Here is a 17,861-nt window from a genome sequence, read left to right as displayed (position 1 = left end):
GGTCTCCTAGACTATAATGCATAAGGTTTGTGTCATGTTGAGGAACTCTTGGCACTAAGTCTCCATGGTGGACGAGCCAAGAGCAGGAAAATTCCCAGACACATGTTTTTCAAACACACGGGATATTATTCCACTGTGGGTTTTCTTCCTTTAGAACGTGTTGTCACGTCATGCCATGCATGTGGAGGCTAAGGCTCCAAAAGGCTCCCTGTGTTTATTGCTCCCACCCATTTTTTTCTTCATAAATTACATAGCAGACTGTCCAGACCTTGTGGTTCCCGTTCATTAGCTTTCTTGTTAAATGCTTCTGTAACCAGATGCTTAACAGAGTGGGAACAAGCGATGACTGTAGGACACCTGAAATGCACCACAGATCGTGGTCCTCAAGGCTCCCCTGAGGAATGTGTCCCTTGTCGCCCTACTGCTGCTGGTTCCTTGTTGCTTAAGAGACTGTGTGTGTGCTCCGCTAACTCAAGTGTGTCAGCATGGTAAAGCAGTATGTTTAGCAAGATGAAATCCTAGAATCTCCGGGCAGTAAAGGCCCTCAGAGGCCACCCAGTCTAACCTGCACCTGAATGACAAGCTCAAAGGTCAGTCAGTAGAGCCCAGACTCTGCCCAAAGCCCTCCATGGAGGGAGCAGGAAGGTCCGGGGGGGGGGCCACCACCTCTCTACACAACACATTCTACTTTGCTCCAGCTCTCATTTTTTAGGGCATTTTTTTCTTACGTGAAGCCTAAATCTTCCCTTTTCTCAGCCTTCTTCCAATGCTACAAGTTCTGCCCTAAGAGTCCAAGAAAAACCAGAATAACTCCTCTTCGACAAGGCAGTGTTTCAGATAATTAGGGTGGCATGCCCTCCCTCTAAGTGTGCTCTTCTCTAGGCTAGATTACATCCCCAGTTCCTTGACTAGACCTCAAAACCCTACACCACTATGATTGCTTTCCTCTGTACATTCTCTAGTTATTCAAACATTGGCCCTAAAATGTGCTGTCCAGAACTGCATACAATCCTCCAGACACAGTCTGATCAGTTCAGAGCACTGTGGGACCATCATCTTCTTATTCTTGTACATTATGTATCTCCTAACGAATCCTAGGATCGCATTAGCTTTCTTGACTTACCATATTACACTTTTCACTAATAATGAGTCTACAATCCACTAAAACTTCCAGATCGTTTTCAGAGAAACAATTTAGCAATGTCTCCCCATCTTGGGCTTGTGAAACTGATTTTTTTTAAACCCAAACTTAAGATTTTGCATTTCTCTTTGTCAAATTTCACCTCATTTGATTCAGGCCAATATTCTATCCCGTCAGAGTCTTTTTTACATCCTGACTCTATCATCTAGTGTGTTATCTATTCCTACGAGGTCTGTGTTACCTGCAAGTTTGATAAGGACGTCCTCTACACATTTAACCAAGTCAGCAACAAAAATACTAAACAGCAGAGGGCCAAGAACAGATTACTGGGGCACTCCTTTACAGACTTCCTTCCAAGGTGCTATAGAGTCATTAGTGACTATCTTTTGTACTTAATTCAATTCAGTAGGCATTTACTGAGTGTTTCCTATATGCCAGGCACTGTGCTAGATACCAGTGGCTACATACAAATCAAACTAAATAGTCTCTGCCTTTAAGTCTTATTAGAATTGAACACAGCCATCTAACCACTTCTGCATTCACCAAACTATATTTTCTAGCCCCCAATATCTCCATCTTTTCCACAAGAAGAGCATAAATGACTTTGCAAATGCATTGCTAAAAGTTAGATATGTTAAATTTATAGCATTCTCTTAATCTACCTTTTCCATAAACTTGTCAAGAAATGAAATGAGATTAGTCTGGCATGGCACTCTTAATTAAGCCATACTGGCACTAAGTGATGATTGTTTCCTTCTTTATACATTCACTAACTATCCTTTTAATTGAGTCAGAGCTTGAGTCAATAAACGTGGATTGAGCGCCTACTATGGGGCCAGGAACTGTGCTGAGGGCTGAGGATACAAAGAAAGGCATAAGACAGTCAGTATCTGCCACCAAGGAGCTCATAATCTAATGCAGGAATGCGATACATAAAAAGAAACTGAAAAGCAGGGGAGGGAGAATATTAGGTATGGGAGCATGATGAAGTCTGCCGCTGAGGAGGCATGAATTAGAGTTGACTTCATCTTGCAAGATGATGAGTTTCTGAAGATCATGAAGTTCAGAAGAGCAGTCAGGTGGAAAACGATGAGGTGAATGCCCTGCTCATCCTTTTTAAATGCTGGAGGATCTGGGAGGAACCCAGATGCCTACCACCAACCCTCTCCAACAAGAAGGAGGAAGGGGCTCCAGGGGCAGGAAGTACTGAAGAGGTGTGAGTTCCAGAGTTGATTCCATCTTGCAAAATGATGAAGCCTGGTGGGAAAAGACGAGGTGATTGCCCTGAGTGCCCTCCTTAACTGTGCCTAGAATCAATGTTAGTCTCAATGGCCTGTCGTATGCCAAACCCACTCTCTTACTTTTTTTTCAAAACCAGGATAGTATTTCCTCTTCTCTTGTCTTGCTATACCTCTTCCATTTTCCATGACCTTTCAAAGATCGTTAGCAATGACTTAGCAATTATGTATACCAGTTTTTCCAGTCCCTTCACATCAACAGCTAGAAAGAATCTCAAAGGCCATCTTGTCCAACTCCTTCATTTTCATATGAGGAAACTGAGGCTCAGAAATGATAAGTGACTGGCACAAAATCATTCAGATAGTAAGCATGGAGGGTGGGATATGAACCCTGGTCTTCTGACTCTTGACCCAAGACTCTTGCCTGACTTGAACTCATCAATGGTAACTAAATGTTGTCTTACTGTCTCCTCTTTATCTTAGGTTTCAACCCTCTATGTAGCTAAATCATAGGCATACCAGGCAACAAGACTTTCTAAATGTAAGTATAATATGCTTTACTTATGCTATTTTTCTTATGATTTTTAAGTATAACAGTTTAGAAGGATTAAGTTTAACAATTGGTCAGTTCTTCCTTTAATCTATCAATAACCATTATACTTTGGAGGACAATGCTATTGGGTAGAGATTTCTCTAACAGAAGATTTCTCTAATAGAAAAAATATGAAGGAACTACATTGGCCATCTGAAAAAAAAGTTTGAATAACATTTCTTTTCTCATCTGGTAGTTGTTTATAGGTGCCATAAAGAACTTGATAATAACCAGCCACTCCATAATTATATCCCACCACACCCTAGGAATGAAATGCATTAATTATCAATGAAAAATAAGGGAAGTGTCATATTCATCAGCACAACATGGGTGAGTGTCAGAGTAAGAGTGGTTTGTTTTATTGACTGTAACCATACCTCATCTAATCTCGTTTGTAAATGCAGAACAGAAATTCCATCTGCCTTTACTTTGCATCCTTGTACAGCCACATTTCTTAAAACCACAAAATTTATGTTGGGTCATGTAAAATAAGAGAGGGTCAGGAAGAGTGTTATAATGAAACAAAATCCACCATAACTCATTGTAATGTAATCCAGATATGAATTTATCACATTCTCTTGTTCCTTTTCTTAGACACTATCTAGAACTCTATTAGGGAAGGTTTTCTTTTCTTTTTTAACATGCTAAGTAGTTTCAGAGTACATTTGAGAACTTCAACGATTCTGTTTCTGATTTTTAAAAACAATGATCACTATAGAAATATCCCTGAAAATTAAAAATAGCTTTCTCTATAAAACACTGTTTGGTAGAAGGAATACTTCATTTCACACAAAGAAACCTAAAATTTGCTTAAGCAGGAACTTGCTAAGTAATCTTTGACACTTTAGAAATGTAAAAGGGCCAGTTTCCATTTTTTATGAGGTATCTTGTTCTTACTAATAGAGAGGTCCTTCAAGAAATAATGCAACATGTCTCTTCCTCTATCCCCTGAGCACAAATGGGTATGTTTAGTGAGGGGAAGTCATTAGACTCCACGGGGATCGGGTAACCTTGATATGACAGCACGATGCAGTAGACAGAGTGCTGTATTTAGAGTCAGAGTCTGAATTTCACATTCATCACTTGTTACGTGTGTTGGGTAGCAAGTATTTGGGCAAGTATCTTGTCCTCTCCAAGCCTCAGTTTCCTCATCTGAAAAGTAAGATTGGACCAGATGACCTTGAACTTTAAAGCTATCATACTCTGGTCCTGATGCAGTGTGACTTTCAATGTTACCTTCATTTATCAAATGGGAATAGTAATGATATAACAGCTAAGGCAGTGCTTTAAAGTTTGCAACTTACTTGACACATTCTCATTTTATCCTCACAACCACCATTCAAGTCAAGTGTTATTATTACCCCAGTGCACAGAGAAGGAAACTGAAGGTCAGATTAAATGACTTGCGCATGGTCAGTCACATGAGGAGGAAATAGCCAAGGTGGGATTTGAAGCAAGGAACCCTAACCATAAATCCACCATGGCCTCTTTTCCTTAAACCATTCTGCCTCTCTACCCAATGTGATCTTGGTTCCCAAATCTTGGATGAGGGAGGCAGAAACCATTGTAAAAGTTGGTGCTTAAGAAGAAACAGTTGAAAAGGAACAAGGTGAAAAAATGATTGTTCATCATTACTCAAGAGCAATAAGGTCCTACCCAATGTCAAGGAAGACAAATAAAGAGTAAATGAGCCCCAGCTGGCCCATATTTCTCCCTAGAAGGCACTGGGTGCTAAGTAAAGCTTTCTTGTCTAGCCAGAGGACTGCAAATATTAGCTCACTTGATTCTTGTAAAAGTTTTGGAAAGTAAGTATTCTGGATATTATTATCCCCAGCTTACAGGTGGAAGAAACTGAGGCTCAGAGGAAACGAGTGATGTTCCTATCCTTACACAGCTGGTAAGTATCAGAGGCTAAATTCAAAGTCAGATCTCATCTGACTTCAAAGTGGACTTTCTTTTTCACTACACCATGCTGAATGATTTGAATCACTGGAAGGATGAGCTTGTACAAATGAGTGCAGAAAAAAAAACCTAGAAGAAACTTCTGAAGAAAACTTCCAGACCCTTACCTGTGGACAGAATCTATTAATCATCACAGAAGACAGTCTTTGTTTAATAAGAGACTGTCAGAGAAGAATAGCACCTTATAGAATGCTGCATAATTATAATATCCAAGCCTGACTTCAGAGAAGAGATGATAAAATGTCCCTTCCTCCTTTTTTTACAGAGGTTGGGTAATATGGGTGTTGACCTTTGCATATACTATCTGACTTTGTTGGTGGTGTTCATTAGTTTTACTTAACTGGATTTTTTTTTCTTTTTTATTCTTTGTTACAAGAGAAGGCTCATTGGGTAGAGGAAAGGAAATATATTTGGAAATAATGATAGAAAAACAAAAGATATCAATGCAATGTTTTCAAATGTTTTAACATTTATTATCTAATTGGAGCTTCACAACAACCCTGCAAGATAGGTGGGGCAGGTGTTACATTTTACAAAGAAGAAAAATGAGGCATAGGAATTAACTTGCATAGCCTCTGAACTAGCTAATGGTAGAGCTAGGACTAAAACCTAGATCTCCTGACTTTTAGCTGACTCTATACTACTTCCATTGGGTTATATGATATAGCTTCTGCCCAAATGTTCCCTTGGCATCCATCTATTTCAAAATATTTCAATAGAGCTGAGATCTACATAACCAGCCTGTACCCTTTTTTTCTGTTGTACATTTGAGGATGTATTCTATTCTCCTTTATGCACCCAACTCATGATCAGTAGTATTCTTTCCAGGAGTGGGGAACCTGTAGCCTCAAGGCCACATGTGGCCCTCTAGGTCCTCAAGTGTGGCCCTTTGACTGAATCTAAACTTCAAAGAACAAATTCCGTTAATAATGAGCTTGGTCTCAGTCAAAAGACCACACCCAAGGACCTAGAAGGGCACATCCAAGGACCTAGAAGGCCACATGAGGCCACCAGGCCACAGATTCCCCACCCTTCCTAGCCTATTAATGCCTGATGCACATCCTCACCACTGACTTTGGGGTGACTTGAAGTTTTCTCTCCTCAGAGATTGTGGCATTCCATGACTTTGTCTCAAAATTCAAATGCAAAAGTTCCTATTCAGGAATATTAGTCAGAGTTTACATTTAAAAAGCACTTTCCAGTTGATAAGGTACCTTCCAAACTTGATCTCATGGGATCTTCACAACCACCTTGAGAGATAAGGTATTATGATCATCCCTATTTTCCAGAGAGAAGCTCAAAGGGTTTAATGGGCATGCCCAAGTTCACAGACAGAATAAAGGCTGCACCAGGACCAGCCCCCAATCTTGGGCCTCCCCATATACCTCTACCTTCCCAGTGTAGAGAGAGCACTAAACAAGAGGTTGGTTTTTTTTCTTATTACTTACTCCTTCTTAGCTAAAGTTAGTTTGGAAGCATAAACTAAAACTCTGTCCTTTGATTTCTTTAGAGATAAGGAGGAACTGGTCACCATTTTCTGTAAGGTCTTAAAGATCATTACTCTGCTGTTTCTTAGCTTGCTCCTTCGAGGGCTAAAAAATTCATTTGCATTTGAGAAGACTCCTCCGACAAAGACATTTTCACACATGTTGTAAAGCAATAAAAAGCAGAGAGAGAATAATTAAAATAATTTTTAACATCCTTTCTTACTAAGGTGCTTCAGTCGCTGCACATTTAGGAAGTTAATAAATCATCATAAAAATGAAAAAATGAGTAATAACTGAAGGCCTATTCTTAGAATAAGACCTTTAGTGGTGAGACTGCAAATAATACATATGAAGAAATATTTCTAATCCTTTGTTTATGAAATGAGATATTATTCTAAGACTTAAATATATTAACATTCAACTAAATTACAACATAGCAGCAGGTAACTGAGATGTAATTGACATATCCTCTGTTCATTACTGTGAGATTCAATTTTCCTATGCATCTACAGAGTTTGCTCTCATAAAATGGGAATACTGAAGACTTTCTTTTAGTCTCTGATTAAATGGAGTTGGTCTTTCACAATGTCTCAATACTCTAAAACTCTCACAATTCTTTTAGATGGCTAGCAAGGAAACTGAACTCATTTCTTTGGGGCAATTTCCTGTCGAGGACAATTAATAGCGGGTTTACAATAGCATGGCTAAGGCTATGATAAGATATGCTAAAAGCTAGCTGACATGATAGTTAAAGGCTCTGAGTTCTCAAAGTTCTTAAAAGTGGATGGGCCTTTACTAACAAGCCTTTACAACAGGCCTAGCAATAATTATTACTCCATTAACTCATGTGACAGAGATGATATGACAGTTAGCTTGAATTCCTAAGGGCTCTGTGTATGTATGTTTGTGTGCATGTCCATGTGTTTGTGTTTTAAAGACAAGTGCCCCTGCTGACCCATTTACTGAGGTGTGGGAGGTCCCAGAGGTCAGTGAACCATTGCAGAGATTTGTGTATAAGACATATGTGACCACTGGGAACCATACAGGGCTTAGTTTAGCATGGATTTTGTGAGCAATTTATTCAAGACCTTATTCTCATTCACACAAGACTGCTCAACAGGACACCTTTGATTCTCTGGAATGTGAATGGCATCTGGTGCTTAGGCAGGCAGGATCCTCAAAATCCCCTATATTACAGTGTTTGATTTAGCAGGGAAAAAAAAAAAACATATGTACAGACAATAGATGCCTTCAAACAGGAGAAGAAACTGGGTCTTTCTTGTCTAACTCAATTTTCTCTTTCTTTTACAAATTATTTTTCTTCATCTCTAAACAGCATCTTCAACTTTTAAAATTACCAATTTTTTTTTTTTACTATTAGAATTTTCCAAATCTACTCACGGTCAAACAGCAGACCAAAAAAAGAGGGTTTAAAATCTGAAACTATTTAAACTTGGAGAAGCGCCTGAATAGTGACAAGAATCAGGCTCTCTCTTTTACTCTTTTCCTCCCTACAAAATCATGGCCATCTCCCATTCTTCAAGCTCATCTCTTTCAAGAAATCTGTTGATGAACTCACCTCCCCTCTGCCTTAGCAGGACTGTCTCCTTGAGTTGTTATTGCTGAACAATATATCCTGAGCCTCTTCAAGTTTCACTTGAGGTCCTGGGTCAACAGATGACCACCAGGCTCCCGTTCGAAGCTGACCAGCTTGGAAGTATCTGGGCACAGCCTTCAAGAGTTAAGAGTCACCTGCCATCAGACTGATGCAGCAGAGAACATTACTGTAGGAAAAAACAAAAAGGGGAGTCAGCATATTACTTCCTTACTTTGAAGCCTATTAGAGTAATGGAATATTTGTATACTGAAAAGCCTTCCTCCAAAAGGGATTTGATTCTGTCTCAGCCAAACTTTGGGCCTGCTTACCACAGTGTTATGTCTGTCAATGAATTGTACTGAATGCAATTGAAAGAGAAAGATTTTAGGACAGAAGGGCTGTTCTTCTTCCTGTTGGCTGCTCAAAATTCCTTCAACTTTTGGAAACCACAGCTCATTTTTCCTAGAGCTTCCTTACGCCATTTTCTAGAATGGGAAGTAACATGAATGTTGACAGGTAACAATTTTAAACAACATATTAGTGCTCTAAATAATTAAAATCATTTCAGAGTTATGAAGTTTATTCCACTTGTACTTTTGTGTCGCATTCAAAATGGATGTGAAGATGGGAGTAAGAGGTAAAGTACACATTTAAGGGATTGAAAACGCTATTACTTTCCAGGTCACAAGACCAACAAGATGGCAGCTTCTGTTGTCTCCAAATCCCTTTTACCCTCCAACCAGTTTAAAAAAAAAAAAAGGAATCATGCATCAGATGCAGAACTCCAAATGAACCCATAGGAAAGAATAACCAAAATAGAACAAACGAATCTGAATGCTATGAAACTATAATTGACCAGGGATGTCCCTGAAGAAGAGAGATATAAGGCACTTCCCTCTCTTATTTGCAGCAGTTGGGTGACTATGGGTAAGGAGCACTACAGAGAATGTCAGACTGTTTTTTATGTGATGGTTAGTTTTGCTGAACTATTTTTTTCTCTTTTTTATTCTTTATTATAAAGGAAGGCAGATGCTAAGCAGACATGACATTGAGGTGATGTAAACATGTAGGTGGTATAAAAATAAAAGATCACATTTGTTTTAACAAATAAAATGCTTTTACTTTTGTATATGAGCCATTCTAAGTAAGCAAAAAATCATTTTACCTAAGCAGATTTTATCCTGAGTATTTTAGACTCAAGTCACAAGATTGCTTATTTACCTTAATGCATAAATAAATCCTGCAATTAGAAACAGAAATGCAGGAGTTATAGAGTCCCACATGTGAAAATGCAAGCATTATTAGCATGAAAGTTAATAATGGCCATAGATAAATGATATGTCTTAGTTAACAGCACAATATGCATTCTCTTTTCAGTTATGTTAAAAAGATGCTGATCATCAATAATATTAAATTGGGTGTGGTTTTCACAGTGATGTCACTAGACAAATAGAATAACAACATTAAAAGCAAATATGATCCCAAAGTACTTTATATATGTGGTTGTTTATGTATTATTGTTGTTGCTAATTGTCAGTCTTAAGCAGGGAAAGTAGCTGCCTCTGAATGATGACAATGGAAGTAGAGTTAATCTGTTTCAAATTCACAACTATTTCGGGTACTCTGCGGATTTTTTTTCTCATAGGAACCTTTAATTTGACTATCAGAAGTTATTTTCTTTAATAATTGCTGACCAAGTTCAAACTAAATTAACTCAGTTTTTATTATATAATTTAGCATTTATTCAGTACTGTACATTTGAAAGGTAGGTTACAATCATATTTATTAATTATTCTTATACTTGAGAAATTAACTCTCTCTCTCTCTCTCTCTCTCTCTCTCTCTCTCTCTCTCTCTCTCTCTCTCTCTCTCTTTCTCCCTCTCTCTCTCTTTCTCCCCTTCCCTCCCCCCCATACTATAGTGAAGGGATGGGGGACAGGACCTGGGCTATTTTCTCTGGACATAAATATCCCTGAGTAAGGATCTATGGATGGCCAAGAGATATGCAATCTCACTGGGCTTGGCAGGACGTCAAACAAAATAAACAAATATTTGAGTTTCTCAACACTAAACTAGGCATTGTGAAGCTACAAGGACTTAGATTTTAGTAGATTCTTCCCTTAATGATCATAGTAGCAGAGGTGATTCTTCAATGGAAAGGACAAGAAATATTCCTTACCCCTCCCAAGGCAGACTTGTGCTCCCTCCCCCAATTCATTAGTTGTACATCCAAGGGCTCATGCCTACAGAGGGGAATACTCTTGTGTGGTGATACATGAGGTGTGCCAGCTGGCCTGGCACTATACAAAAGCAAAGAATAAAACAATCCATACTCACAAGGTGCTTACATTCTACTGGGGGGATGCAGCAGTACATGAATAAGTATAAACACAATAAATAAAAAAACAAATAAAAAATTATACAAAGCAGTTGTTTAGGGGGGAGGGCTCTAGCAGATGAGAGGGGTGGTCAGGAAAGACTTCATGTAGGAAACTGTGCATAAGCTGAGTCTTGAAAGAAGAGGGGGATTCTATGAGATGGGGTAAAATCAGTGCAAAGACAAGGAAATAGGAGATGAAATGTCATGAGGAACACAGAAAAGACCACTTTGGCTACACCACAGAATAAAGGAAAAGAGAAATGTTCAGTGAGTCTGGAAAGGTAGCCTGAGGTCTGGTTTTGAAAATTCTGGCCAAGATGTAAAAGCTCCAAGTATAAGCCTGGGACAGAAAGTGGAACTCATTCATTCACAGAACATTTATTAAGGTCCCATTATATGCCAGGATGTGGTAAACACAGGGTCTACATAAGACATAGTCCTCAACTCTCTGGAATTTACAGTCCAATGAGAGGAAAGACACAAATAGTGACAATTATAATATAGTGCTATATAAGTGCATTAAGGATGTATAAAACAAAGTGCCTTATGAGCTCCAAGGGGGAAGGTCTTTAGTGACCAGAAAGATAACATTATATGAAAAAGGAATTTAAGTTGAGCTTTAAAAGATAGGTAGAAATTCAACAAGCAGAAAAGAGAAAATCCAAACATAAGAACAAATGTAACCTCACGGCCCAGAACCAACACTCTAATTTTACACAGATCCAGTTCAAATGGGCTCTTAATTGATCTTTGGTTCATTCCACCACCCAGACTTCTCCCTGGGAAAATCCAAATTCTGTTCATTTTGCACCCACCCAGGGTCTCCTCTGGAAAAATCAGGATGTAGCTCATGGCTATGAATCTAAATTAAAGGTAAAAGGGTTTTGAACTTCCGTGCAACCTCTCAGAGCACCAATATGTCAAATTTAAGATAGGCTTTATTTCATCAGACAGAAAACACAAGACAAAAGATTCACACTATACATTGCAGCCCTTTCAGAGAACTATGTGTTCTAGGGAATGATGTGGCCCTAAGAGAGGACAAACTGATTTCATCAAACAAAGGAACAAAAACTAAATAAAGAAATCAATTTTCCCAAGTACCTAGAGCAAGACAAGTTTATTTAAAAAAAAAAAAAAGAACGGAAAGAAATCTGATTGAAGGCTACAAGAAAGAACAAAGAGGGATCATCAAGGGACATAAGGATCAAGGAACTCGGAGGCTAAAAATTTAAATCAAGAGAAGGAAGGATGAAGAGCTGAATTAATAATCCTTATACCTACCTATGCTTCCCTATAAGTGAACCAATATTTTGTGGGGGGGAGAGATAACAATGGGAAGTCTTTTCAGTGGGGAGAGAGAAAGCAAGAGCCAAAGGAAAGTTTGAGCAGGATTTGCAACTGTGCTATCAGACAAAGCAAAAATTTAAATTTGCATTAAAACAAGAAATAAACAGAGGAACTACAATCATATTAAGGGAACCATACACAACGAAACAATAATATTTTAAAAATCATATGCCCTAAAATGGCATCACATCTAAATTAATAAAGGAAAAAAGTAACAAATTGAAAAAAGATACAATAACATAGTAATTGCAGAACACTAAATAAGTCTAACAAAAACATAAACAAATATTAAAACAAATAATTTAACAGATTCCTGGAAAAGCAATATTTGAATGACTCATAGGTCATTCTTCTGAATGGGAACATTAAACATACATATTTCTCAGCATCATATGATACCTGTACAAAAATACGCTATGTCTTGCAACACAGATATAAATAAATGTAAAAAGGCATAAATATTCTATACTTCCTTTACAGATGATACTGCAGGAAACATATTAATTCATACAGATAACATAAGAAGTAGAGCTAAATGGACATTAAGTAATGATGCACTGAATACTCAGTGGGTCAATAACATATTATAAAAATAATTAATAACTATGAAAATAGATTAACAATTAGATCGATGCCTGCCCATCCTGTGTACCTCTTATTCATATCCTCCTATAAGTTCCTGCCCACCCACCATACTCTCACTTACCTTCAATTTCTCCTTATCTACTGGCTGCTTCCCTACTGCGTACAAACATGTCCAAGTCTCCCTCATCCTCACTTGATCGGTGGCTACCATCCATTATCTTATCTCCCTTTTATGATTAAACTCCTTTGAGAAGACAATCTGCAATAGGTATTTTCACTTCCTTTCCTCTTACTGTCTTCTTCATCTATCCAACCTTATTTGACCAAAACAGCTCTCTCCAAAATTATTTGTGATCTTTTAATTCACAAATATAATGGCCTTTTCTCAAACCTCTTCCTTCTTAATGTCTCTGCAGCCTGTGATTCTATCATCTTCTCTCTAGGTTTTGGTGACATTGCTATCTCTTAGTTCTCCTCCTGCCTGCCTATCACTGAGTTTTCTTTCCTGGATTTTCTTCCAAGTCATGCCCACTAACTATGGCTGTCCCAAAGGACTCAATCTCAGTCCTTTTTCCTTCAACCACTATACTATTTCACTTAGTTATCTGGTCAACTCCCATGGATTCAATTGTCATCTCTATACCAATGATTCTTAAATCTACTAATTCATTCCTAACCTCTCTTCTGACCTCCAGTCTTGCATCTCCAACTGTCTATGGGACATCTCAAACTGGTTGTCCCATAGACATCTTAAAATCAACATGTCAAAAAAATAAGCTCATTATATCCACCCCTTCCCCTTCAAATTCCCCCTTCTTCCTAATTTCCCTATTACTGTGGAGGATACACTTCTTTCTGTTGTCCAGCCTCACAACCTAGGTGTCACTCACAACTCCTCACTATCTCTCACCTCCCATATCCAATCTGTTGCAAAGTCCTGTTGATCTTACCTTCTTATCATTTCTCTCATATGTCTCCTTCCCTCTGTGGACACTGCCACAACCCCAGCATAGGCACTCATCATCTCACCACTAGACTACTGCAATAGCCTGCTGCTTGGTCTCCCTAACAGAAATCTCTCCCAATTCCATTTCATCTTCTGCTCAGTTGTCAAAGTGATCTTTCTAATGTGCAAGCATAACCATGTCACCTCCCTACTCAATATACTCCAGTGGCTCCTTATCACCTCTAGGATCAAATACAAAATCCTCTCTTTGATGTACAAAGTTCTTCACACTCCTCTACTTTTCAAGCCTTCTTACACATTATACCCCATGACACACTCTGTAATCCGGTAACACTGTCCTCCTTGCTGTTCCACAAACAAGACATTCCATCTCCTAAATCCAGGCATTTTTACTGTCATACTTGGAACGTTCTCCCTCCTTATATCTACCTCCTGGCTTCCCTGGATTCTTTCAAGTCCCAACTAAAACCCCACCTCCTACAGGAATCTGTTCCTGCTCTCCTTTAATTCTAGTTCCTTTTCTCTGTTGATTATTTTTAACATATATATATATATATATATATATATATATATACTGAATGTATATATTTGTCGTTGTTTTTGAGTCATTTTTCAGTCACGTATGACTCTTCATGACCCCATTTAGGGTTTTCTTGGCAAAGATATTGGAATGGTTTCTCATTTCCCTCTCCAGCTCCTTTTATAGATGAGGAAACTGAGGCAAACAGAGTTAAGTGACTTGCCCAGAGTCACATAGCTAGGAAGTGTCTGAGGCTGGATTTAAACATGAGTCTTCTTGACTCCAAGCCCAGTGCTCTATATACTGTGACACCTAGCTGTCCAATGTATACATAGTTGCTTGACTATTGTCTCCTCCAATATACTGTGAGTTCCTTAAGAACAAGAATGGACTGCCTTTCCACTAAGCACTGAGCATATAGAGCATAGAACATTGTAGCTATTTAGTAAATATTTACTGACTGTTTAAGAGACAAATATGATTTTAATATATAAACAAGGAGAGTTAAAGCAGAGAAAGAAAATTACAAATCAATATCACTGATGAATATTGGATATTTTTTAAATACTAGCAATATATTGAAAAAATATTAAGAATAAATTTAGTTTATATCAGGAATGGAAGGATGATTTAACAGAAAATTAATTATCATAATTAAGCTAATTATTAAAAATAAAAATCATACATAATTATATAGATACAAAAAAGCTTTTCATAAAAGATAGAACTCATTTTTGTTAAAAATCTCCAAAAAGCATAGGAATAGAAAAGCTTTTGTCACATGTAAAAGGATATATCTAAAATTTTAAAACTAGTACAATCTGTAACGTAAAAACATGACAAGCTTTCGCGATAAATATAGGAGTTTAACAACGATGCTTTTTCTCCTTTCTATTATTTAAGAGTTCTAAAAATGCTAGCTATAGCAATAAGACAAAAGAAGGTAATTAAAGGCATAAAAATCAACAGAGAGGAAATGTGAATAATTCTTATTTGCATACGATGTGACTGTTTACTTAGAAAACGTCAAAAAATCAGCAAAGAAACTAGTTGAAAAAAACTAATATCTTCACTCAAATAGCAGCATAAAAAATAAATCCACAAAAATATAAATTCTTTTATGTAGCAATAATAAAAAAAACTAGGAAATAATCATAGAAAGATAAACTTCATTCAAAATAACTAGAGAATGTATGCAATATTAGGTAGTCAATAATACTATGGCACACTCAAGACAAATACAAATAAAATGACAAAATGTTCTTTATGGAAATAAAACAAATAATTGGAGGGATATCTATTGCTCCTGTTTGGCTATACCAATATAGTAACAAATGTTGATATTACTTAAATTAAGTTACAGATTGATTGATAAACCAATCAGACAACAAAGGAATTATTTCATAGAATTAAACAAAATAATAAAAAAATTAATTTCATAGAACAAAAGCCCTAGAATCTCAAGGGAAATTATAAAAAAAAAAAAAGATGAAGGAAATGGGAATAACACTTCAAGATCTCTAACTACATTATAAAGCTGTACTCATCAAAACTGGTTAAAAATAGAAAAGCAGATCAATAGAAGAAACTGGATAAACACTCACCAGAAATACTCAGTGGACCAGTGACTGATATTAACTACTTAGGGAAGGGTTTTTTTATTTTATTTGTTTATTTCACAGGAAATTCTGGGAAAGCTGGAAAGCAGTTTGACAAAAAATATTTTTGACCCATCTCTTCATTTATAGACCTCATTAATTCCAAATGTATCTGTGACATAAAGGGTCTCATAATTTTAAAAAATGAAGGAAAGTGAAAGGAAGTACTTTCCACAACTTTGGCTAGGGATGGAGTTATTAACTGGCCAAGAAATGGAAATGATGTTAAATGGGAAAATAGACAATTGTGATCAAATAGAATTGTAAAGCTTTTGCAAGAACAAAATAAGTGTACCTCGGATATGAAGGGAATTTATCAAGTGGGAAAAGCTTACATTAAATATCTCTGATAAAAGGCTAATATCCAAGATATAAAAAAGGATTTAACACAAACATATAAGACCAGAAATCACTAAGGTTGCTCCAAATCACTAAGAATCAGAGAAGGACAAATTAAAAAGCTCTGAGGTTTGACTTCACATCATAAAATTGGCAAGGAAGACAAATTATAGAAAACCAATGCTGGATAGGCTGTAGGAAGAGAGGCACAATACACTGTAACTGGAGCTCTGTCCTGAATGAACCATCTGGAATTATTCAAGAAAAATGATTCAACTTTTAATCTCTTGGACCCACAGATCTCACTGTTGTAGCTATATCACAAGAAAATCAAAGACAGAAAGATACCAGATAGAATAAAATATTGATAGCAGTACTTTTTATCCAAGCAAAAACTCTGTAAATAAAGGAGGTGCCCAATAATTAGACAATGGTTGAACAAACTGTGGTATATTAACTTAATGGAATATTATTGTGTCATGAGAAATTATGTACATGTGGAATTCAGAGAAACCAGAAGACTCATATGAGCTGTTGCAGAATAAAATAAGTAGAACTAGGAAAACAGTATACATAATAACCATGTCAATGAAAAGAGTAGTAAAAACAAGTCAAGTGCTGTAATTTTAATAACTCATTAATATTTAATTAAATTTAATAGCTCATTGTACTAGATAGGGGTATATCTGGAAATGATGGTGATTAAAAAGCAAAAGTGTGTGTGTGTGTATACATATACATATCTCTCTCCATATATGTGTATATGAATATGTATATAATCTAGGTAAACTATATCAACTTTCTCTTGATCTACCAGTCTAGTAATCCCGTCACCAAAAAAAATAAAATTAAAACTTTTGTGCCTTTTTTAAAAAGCCAATAATTGCAAGTCTTGCCTCTCCAAGCCTGTAAGGGTAAAGTTTATTCTTCTGAACCTAAGATAAGATTTTATCTTTATACCTGTTAAATTCATTTTACTGGATTTGGCCCATCATGATAGCCTATTTAGAACTTTGAAAAGCCACCTTCTGTTATCCAACATGTTAGTTAACCCTCCCAACTTTATTTCCTCAGCAATTTTATTATTATGCCAATGAGTTCATATAAGTCATTGATAAAAAATGGTGAGCAGAATTTGGCTAAGCATAGAGCCTTGTTCTATCACTGGAGATTTCCCATAAGGTTGACATCTATTAATCATTCCCTCTGGTTCTGGTTATTCAACCATTTGGTTTGAGGAGCTGGTGGGGAGGTCTTGAGAGGTTTCATAATGGGATAATTTTGTATGGTCAGTCTTTGTAGCAGTAACTGAGACTTAGTATTTTCTTACAACTAAGAATCTGTAAGTCAAGTGAAGTAAATTTAAATGAGTAAAATCTAACATTTAATTGGTTCATTATCAACAGGAAAATAACTATACTATGAATGAAGCTTAGCAATATTTGTTCAATCATTATTTGGTGAGATTCCACTATTCACATGACATCTGTGTCCTAAAGAATATTGTCACCAGCTATGAAAGCCTGAGAAGTTAATCAGATTTCAAAGTATTGCTCATTTATAACAAAAATTGCTACAAGGTCATCCTAGGAACATCTTGTTCCTAATTAATAACAAATTGACAGAGGCTCTGTACGTGTCTCAAGATACTACTTGCTAACAAGATATGCAAAGGGTTTCTCAAAGTATGGCACCTACCAGTATATCCTGAAGTCTTATGAGGCAGGTCTCCAGTTAGATGCCATTATGATGCTCTTTCTCATCATCATGCTCCTTTTCCCCTGTTTGTCTGGGGCTTGGGGAAGAGGCTGATAGCAACATTCCTTGCTGTATTTGGGAATTTTATTTTGAGGGGGGCAGCATCTCTCACTCAGAGGGGACCGAGTATTACATTCCTCTCTATCTCATCTCTTAGTAAGGTTTCAGGAAAATGAAAAGTACATTTACCTCACAAAAATTTGAGGACCCCAGACTAGAACATCACATTCTATATTTAAGCACTAACTAAAAAAATGCTTTTCCTTGGACAGACAAGTTGGATTTAA

General features: G+C 37.0%; 1 long non-coding RNA gene across 1 annotated transcript in view; it reads right to left on the bottom strand.

The window, feature by feature from the left end:
• Positions 1–9,233, bottom strand: part of LOC144454964 (uncharacterized) — a 79,453-nt gene extending 70,220 nt beyond the window's left edge. The window contains exon 1 of the long non-coding RNA XR_013483526.1: positions 8,000–9,233. This is a non-coding gene — a long non-coding RNA (uncharacterized LOC144454964). The remainder of the gene's footprint in view (positions 1–7,999) is intronic.
• Between the last annotated feature and the right edge of the window lie 8,628 nt (positions 9,234–17,861).

Source organism: Phascolarctos cinereus, unplaced genomic scaffold (genome assembly GCF_003287225.1).
Source record: "Phascolarctos cinereus isolate Bilbo 61053 unplaced genomic scaffold, phaCin_HiC Scaffold_8;HRSCAF=390, whole genome shotgun sequence".
Taxonomy (NCBI): domain Eukaryota; kingdom Metazoa; phylum Chordata; class Mammalia; order Diprotodontia; family Phascolarctidae; genus Phascolarctos; species Phascolarctos cinereus.
Note: the sequence above shows the minus strand (reverse complement) of the source record. Positions and strands in the feature narration are given on the sequence as shown.